The 7,409-nt window shown below is 46.5% G+C and overlaps 1 pseudogene; it reads right to left on the bottom strand.

Annotated features, from left to right (window-relative positions):
- Positions 1-288: 288 nt before the first annotated feature.
- On the bottom strand, positions 289-4,809 carry LOC129393553 (large ribosomal subunit protein eL33-like; annotated as a pseudogene).
- Positions 4,810-7,409: the final 2,600 nt, after the last annotated feature.

The following is a 7,409-nucleotide window of genomic DNA, read 5'->3' as shown; positions in this document are numbered from 1 at the left end:
ATGCAGAGATAATCAAAGCCTGGTCCTCTTGTCCCAGCAGAGACAGCTCTGATAGATGAGCACAGCTTCAAAGCTCCCTGTGGCATCAGCTGAAATCTAGTTGTGATATATCCCAACTTCTCTTTCTGTCCAATCCTGCTTCCTTCACTTCCCCCACAGATGTTGATGCCGAGAATGCTCCCTAAAAAATGTCCTGTGTGTTAAGCTCTAGAGATGAGAGTCCGAATCATATCACCAGCTAAGACACTAAAGCCAGCAAAGGTAGTAGCTGAGGCTTGGGGAGGCGTCTAGAATGGGTAGTGGAGGAAAGGGAGGATGAGTGTGAATTGCAACCTTGAGACCGATCGCAGCGGCAAAGGCTGTGGTTCATCCCAGTAAGCTTCTTTCTCTGAGTTCTTCCTTAGGAAGAGGGGCCCATAGCTGGGTGCGGTGGCTCATGCCTGTAATCCCAGCACTTAGGGAGGCCGAGGCAGGTGGATCACTTGAGATCAGGAGTTCAAGACCAGCCTGGCCAACATGGTGAAACCTCACCTCTACTAAAAACACAAAAATTAGCCAGGCATGGTGGCGTACACCTATAGTTTCAGCTACTCAGGATGCTGAGGCAGGAGAATCGCTTGAACCCGGGAGGCAGAGGTTGCAGTGAGCTGAGATTGTGCTACTGCACTCCAGCCCAGGTGACAGAGCGAGACTCTGTCTCAAAAAAAAAAAAAAAAAAAAAAGGAAGAAGGGCCCACTGGACCCATGGAAGGGAGGGGCTAGTCCCTGAAAGTGTATGGAAACCTGGATCTGTGCACAGCAAGAGGTGGACTCTGGTAGACGCAGACATGGGCTACTCAAATCCTTTAAGGAGGAACTTGCCACCCCGCTGTGGGGAGTGTGGTCGGGAGATGGCCTCCAGCTGGCAGCTCCTTTAGGGTCTCACTTAAGGTCAGACCCTTCCTAGGGCAGCCTGCATCTGGGCTGAAGGATGAGGGCATATAAAGAGATGGCTAGGCTGTGCGCAGTGGCTCATGCCTGTAATCCCAGCACTTTGGGAGGCCAAGGTGGGAAGATTGCTTGAGCCCAGGAGTTCAGAACCAGCCTGGGCAACATAATGATATCCTGTCACTACAAAAAATTTAAAAAATTAGCCGAGTGTGGAGGTGCACGCCTTAGTCCTAGCTACTCAAGAGGCTGAGGTGGGAGGATTGCTTGAACCCCAGAGTTCAAGGCTGCAGTGATCTGTGATCGTGCCACTGCATGCCAGCTTGGGCAACAGAGTGAAACCCTGTCTCAGAAAAACAAAAAAAGTTTAAAAAAAAAAAAAAGAGAGAGAGAGAGATGGCTATCTTGGCCCAGGAGCTTCCTGCTGGGTTGACCAATACTCTGTTAGGCTTGCATTGCAGACTGACTTCTGCCTTTTTCCATTCTTTAAACACCTTGCCCCCCAAACTCCTTCTGAGTGTCTGTGTCCTGAGACCCCAACCTGCAACACAGGACAGATACTTCAGTTTTTTTTTTTTTTTTTGGTTTTATTTTATTTTGTTTTGCATTACTATCTGAGGAAGCCAAATTGATATTCTTTTTTTTTTTTTGAGACTGAGTCTCACTCTGTCACCCAGGCTGGAGTACAGTGGTATGATCTTGGCTCACTGCAACCTCTGCCTCCTGGGTTCTAGCAATTGTCCTGCCTCAGCCTCCCGAGTAGCTGAGATTACAGGCACATGCTGCCACACCCGGCTAATTTTTTGTATTTTACTAGAGACGGGGTTTCGCCATGTTGCCCAGGCTGGTCTCGAACTCCTGAGCTCAGGCAATCCACCCGCATTGGCCTCCAAAGCAAGTTGGTATTCTTAACCTATCTCATTGTCTATCACATTGTAGGAGTTCAATAAATGTTGAATAAATAAATTCAAAAATATTTATTGAGTAACCACTATGTAAAAGGCCATATGCTGGTTAAACAAAAAGAATAAGACATTATATCTTCAATGCGTCTGGCTGCCTGACGCCCTCACAGCTTGCAGTGTGGGGCCATGAACATAGTGGCCATGATGGGAGGGATGGAGACCATGTGTGGATCCAACAACATGGGTCCACCAAGGATGTTCTAGGTTTGCCATTGCTAAGTATCCAGCTGCTGGCAGGAGGGCTCAATATGGTACCAATCTTCAGAGAGATCAGCATGGCCACCAGGTGGTAGGTCCAGGACATCTGTCTGACCCCTCTCCCCTTGGAGAATTAGAAATTTATCCTTTTAAGCTTTAAATGTATCCTTTAAGCAGGTTTGCCTCCCCTTTCCAAGTGTCTCTACTAGCCACCAGCATCTGGTGGACTGCAGATGTCATATAGTGGCATACTATCTGTATTAGTCTGTTCTCACGCTGCTAATAAAAACATACCCAAGATTGGGTGATTTATAAAGGAAAGAGGTTTAATGGACTCACAGTTCCACATGGCTGGGGAGGCCTCACAATCATGATGGAAGGCAAAGGAGGAGCAAAGTCACATCTTACATGGTGGCAGGCAACAGAGAAAATGTGCAGGGGAACTCCCGTTTATAAAACCATCAGATCAGCCAGGCGCGGTGGCTCATGCCTGTAATCACAGCACTTTGGGAGGCCAAGGTGGATGGATCACCTGAGGTCAGGAGTTCCAGATTAGCCTGGCCAACATGGAGAAACCCTGTCTCTACTAAAAATACACAATTAGCCGGGTGTGGTGGCGCATGCCTGTAATCCCAGCTACTCAGGAGGCTGAGGCAGGAGAATCACTTGAACCTGGGAGGTGGAGGTTGCAGTGAGCCGAGATCTCGCCACTGCACTCCAGACTGGACAATAGAGCAAGACTCTGTCTCAAAAAAAAAAAAAAAAAGGCCGGGTGCAGTGGCTCATGCCTGGAATCCCAGCACTTTGGGAGGCTGAAGCAGGTGGATCACCTGAAGTCAGGAGTTCGAGACCAGCCTGACCAATATGGAGAAACCCCATCTCTACAAAAAATACAAAAAAAATTAGCCGGCTGGGCCTGGTGGCACATGCCTCTAATCCCAGCTACTTGGGAGGCTGAGGCAGGAGAATTGCTTGAACCCAGGAGGCAGAGGTTGTGGTGAGCCGAGATTGTGCCATTGCACTCCAGCCTGGGCAACAAGAGCGAAACTCTGTCTCAAAAAATAAAAATAAAAATGAAAATAAAAACAAACAAACAAAACCATCATATCTCAGGAGACTTACTACCATGAGAACAGTGTGGGGGAAACTGCCCTCATGATTCAATTATTTCCACCTGCCCCCACCCTTGACACTTGGGGATTATTATAATTCAAGGTGAGATTTGGGTGGGAACACAGCCAAACCATATCACTGTCACACACAATCTTGGGAACCAAGAGACCCCTTTTACCGCAAAGAAAGTGTGGTGTGATGTGATAATGGGCCTATGGCCATGGGCTTCACTAGTCTTAACTATGTACCTATCACTCAGAAATAACTGGTCTGATAGAATAATGGGATGGCCTATTGTATTAACTGTATGTTTCTGATTTTTTTTTTTACAAGAGCACAAATCCACTTTTATTTATTTAGTTTTCATTAGTTTAAATATTTGAAGGGTACAGCATCACATGGATTCCATGTCTAGTGGCTTTAGCAGGAAGTTTGCTTTGGAATTTGGCACAAACCACGCCACTGTTTCCATAGGTCTGAGTTACCTTTCCCCAGATTACTCTGGTTTGGTTCTGTTTGCCACCAGGAGTCACTGTGTTATTCTTTGCTTTGTATAAATAAGCAGACCTCTTGCCCAAACAGAATTCAGTTTCATCTTGGGCATAAACATCTTCAATTTTAAGGAGAGCTGTGTGCTCCCTTTGGTTCCAGAGACCCTGCTTATAGCTAGCAAAAATGGCCTTAGGACCACAGCCTTCCAGGCATATTTGCCTTTTAGAAGTCCTGTTCCCAGGTGGGGCACAGTGGCTCACGCCTGTAACCCCAGCACTTTGGGAAGCCGAGGCGGGCAGATCACCTGAGGTCAGGAGTTCGAGACCAGCCTGACCAACATGGAGAAACCCCGTGTCTACTAAAAATACAAAAATTAGCTGGGCGTGGTGGTGCTCGCCTGTAGTCCCAGGTACTTGGGAGCCTGAGGCAGGAGAATCGCTTGAACCCGGGGAGGCGGAGGTTGCAATGAGCTGAGATTGTGCCACTGCACTCCAGCCTGGGTGACAGAGTGAGACTGTCTCAAAAAAAAAAAAAAAAAAAGATTGAGTCACTCTGGTTCAAATGCCTCTGACACTGGTGCTTCCCCTATGTGGCCACGTGGCCACGTATGGCCTGGTGTGCCCCCTCCTCTTGGGCCTAGTGAGACACTATCTTTTCAATGTCAATTGCCTCCTATATTGGCCTCACCGTATCTGCATAATAATAAAATCTACATTTAATAGCATCTGTTGAAGGCCCAATTAATGTGCTGGAGAAGTATATCTTGCAGGATAGGTGCTATCTTTTTTTTTTTGACACGGAGTCTCACTCTGTCACCCAGGCTAGAGTACAGTGGTGGGATCTTGGCTTACTGCACCTTCTGCCTCCCAGCCTCATGATTCTCATGCCTAAACCTCCTGAGTAGCTGGGATTGCAGGCGTGCGCCACCACGCCCGGCTGATTTTTGTATTTTTAGTAAAGACGGGGTTTCACCATGTTGACCAACCTGGTCTCAAACTCCTGGCCTCAAGTGATCTCCCTGCCTTGGCTTCCCAATGTGTTGGGATTACAGGCGTGAGCCAATGCACCCAGCTATGGGCTATCTTGAAGGATGTGGCTTATTCCTTGAGCTAACAAGTAATATACTATACTATGCCTCTCTAGTTAGTATATTGGGATTGGGAAACAGGGGCTGACCTTTCTCACAATTGCACCCAGTGACCCACTTGCAGATTTTGTGCTTCTCATCCCTGTAACCTTGGGCTCTGTAGGATAACAGTTTCTAATTTCTGGAAGAACTCTTAGGCCTGGGGACACAGTAAGCATTCCACTGAATTGGATGCTGCGACTATATAGTACTTAGTTTGAGTTCCTCGTATTATTGAAGTGACAAGCAGAGAAGGGAGTTACTGCACTGCCTGGGATAATCATTTCTGATTGTTCTGGGGAATTAAGGTAGCTGCTTCACAACAGGGGCAGGAGACAAAATGTCTGGAACCCAGAAGATTCACTAGTGTATCATTTGATATTTTCATGCTTGGGATGACTGTTAATGGGCAGTTACAACAACTGTGACCTCGCAAGGGTTCCTAAACACCTATACTCCTTGGGGATGAATGTCTGGGTAACCCCAATTGGGTCATGGAAGACAGAGATGATAAATTTCAATTATGAAACACTTTTGCAAAAATTATAGCAGTGAGAAAATTGTGAGAGTGAAAGAGATCTGATCTAACCAACCCCCATCTTACCTTTAACCTCCGAACTGCCCTTAATCATTCCTGGGATTGGGTCAAGCTAACTTTAGGAGACATTTAGTTTATTGTTTACATGGCAATTGCCCTTCTCTCAAACTAAACCACTTTGTAAAGCTAATGAAAGACAGCTAGAATAGGCACATGAGGGGAGCCTGAATTCTGCTAAGATCTAGGTGTAAATGATTGCTGGCCATTATTCCAGAGGTCACAAGATTTGCCACTTCCCCAATGACTCCTGCAGATAACCTCACTATTGTAGAACCTAAGATTGGCCTTTTGAGATGTCTTTTCAGGTTTTTGCATTTCTGGCAACAAATGGTTCCACCCAGACCTGCCAACGGGTCATGCGGCCCCACCCAGAAGTGGACTCAGCATGCACAAGGACCATTTTCCACAACCCTATGATTGCATCCCCAACTAATCAGTAGCATCCATTCCCTGGCCAACCAAACTATCCTTGAAAAGTCTTAACCTCCAAATCTTTGGAGAGATTGATTTGAGTAATAAAACTCTAGTCTCTCATTCAGCTGGCTCTGTGCGAATTAAACTCTTTCTCTATTGCAATTCCCCTGTATTGATAAATTGGCTCTATTTGGGCAGAGGGTAAAATGAACCCATTGAGTGGTTACAATTGTGGCCCTAGAACTAGCTATAGCAGTAGAGACTGTGTATCAATTTCCTCTTGGTGCTATAACAAATTACCATAACTTAATGGCTTAAAACAATGCACATTAATTTTCTTCTAGTTCTATAGTCCAGAAGTTCAACATGGATTTCACTGGACTAAAATCAAGGTGCCACCAGGGCTGTATTTCTTTTTGGAGGCTCTAGTGGAGAATCCGTTTCCTTGCCTTTTCCAGCTTCTAAAGGCTGCCCCCATCCCTTGGCTAGTGGCCCCTTCTCCATCTGCAAAGCCAGCAATGAAGCATCACTCTGGCCCTTCTGTTGTCATGTCTGTCTCTGAACACAGCTGGGAAAGATTCTCTGATTTTAGGGACTAATGTGATTAGATTGGGCCCACCTGGATAATTCAGAATATTCTTCCCTGGGTGCAGTGGCTTATGCCTGTAATCCCAGCACTTTGGGAGGCTGAGGTGGGCAAATCACCTGAGATCAGGAGTTCGAGACCAGCCTGACCAACATGGAGAAACCCTGTCTCTACTAAAAATACAAAATTAGCTGGGCATGGTGGCGCATGCCTGTAATCCCAGCAACTCAGGAGGCTGAGGCAGGAGAATCACTTGAACGCAGGAGGCAGAGGTTGCAGTGAGCTGAGATCGCACCAGTGCACTCCAGCCTGGCCAACAAGGGCGAGACTCTGTCAAAAAAAAAAAAAAAAGAAAAAGAAAAAAAGAAAGAACTCTTCCCAGATTCCTTCGATTATCTTTTTTCTTCTCTACTAGTCAGCACCCTATCCACACTGAATTACCTCTCTACTTCTGGATTTGTAATGCCACACCATTGGAATTTGCCAGCCTGGATGGCTGCAAGGTGCTAGGTTACACAACCAAAGAGTATAGGGGAGTTAGTTTCCCCAGGGATGAATCTTGGCCACTGAGAAATGGAAGATAGGAGAGAGCTAAGCAAATACATTCCTTCTCCTTTCTCACTTGTGAGGATCTGTTCCTAGATGTGGCTCCTCCTTGTGGTCTCTCTGGAAAAGACTATGCACCAAGCAAACAAGGCTGGTGAGTAACCTGCTGTGCAGGATTGGGATTGGTGGCCAGTACGGCAATATTATACGACCAACAGGCTCATGTGCCTGATGTACAGTAACATACCAATTACACTGAGACAGTAGGGCTTGCAGCAGAGAAAGAGTGTAATGGTTGCAGGGCAGCCAAGGAAGAAGATGAAAGGAGACAGTCAAATCCATCTCCTCAAGGAGTTCTGGGCTGGGGTTTTTAAGGGGATCATGGAATTTGGGGTCATTGATCAGGGTAAGGGGGATAAAATCATCAGGACATGGAAACTGAAT

Source organism: Pan paniscus, chromosome 10, assembly GCF_029289425.2.
Source record: "Pan paniscus chromosome 10, NHGRI_mPanPan1-v2.0_pri, whole genome shotgun sequence".
Lineage (NCBI taxonomy): Eukaryota > Metazoa > Chordata > Mammalia > Primates > Hominidae > Pan > Pan paniscus.
Note: the sequence above shows the minus strand (reverse complement) of the source record. Positions and strands in the feature narration are given on the sequence as shown.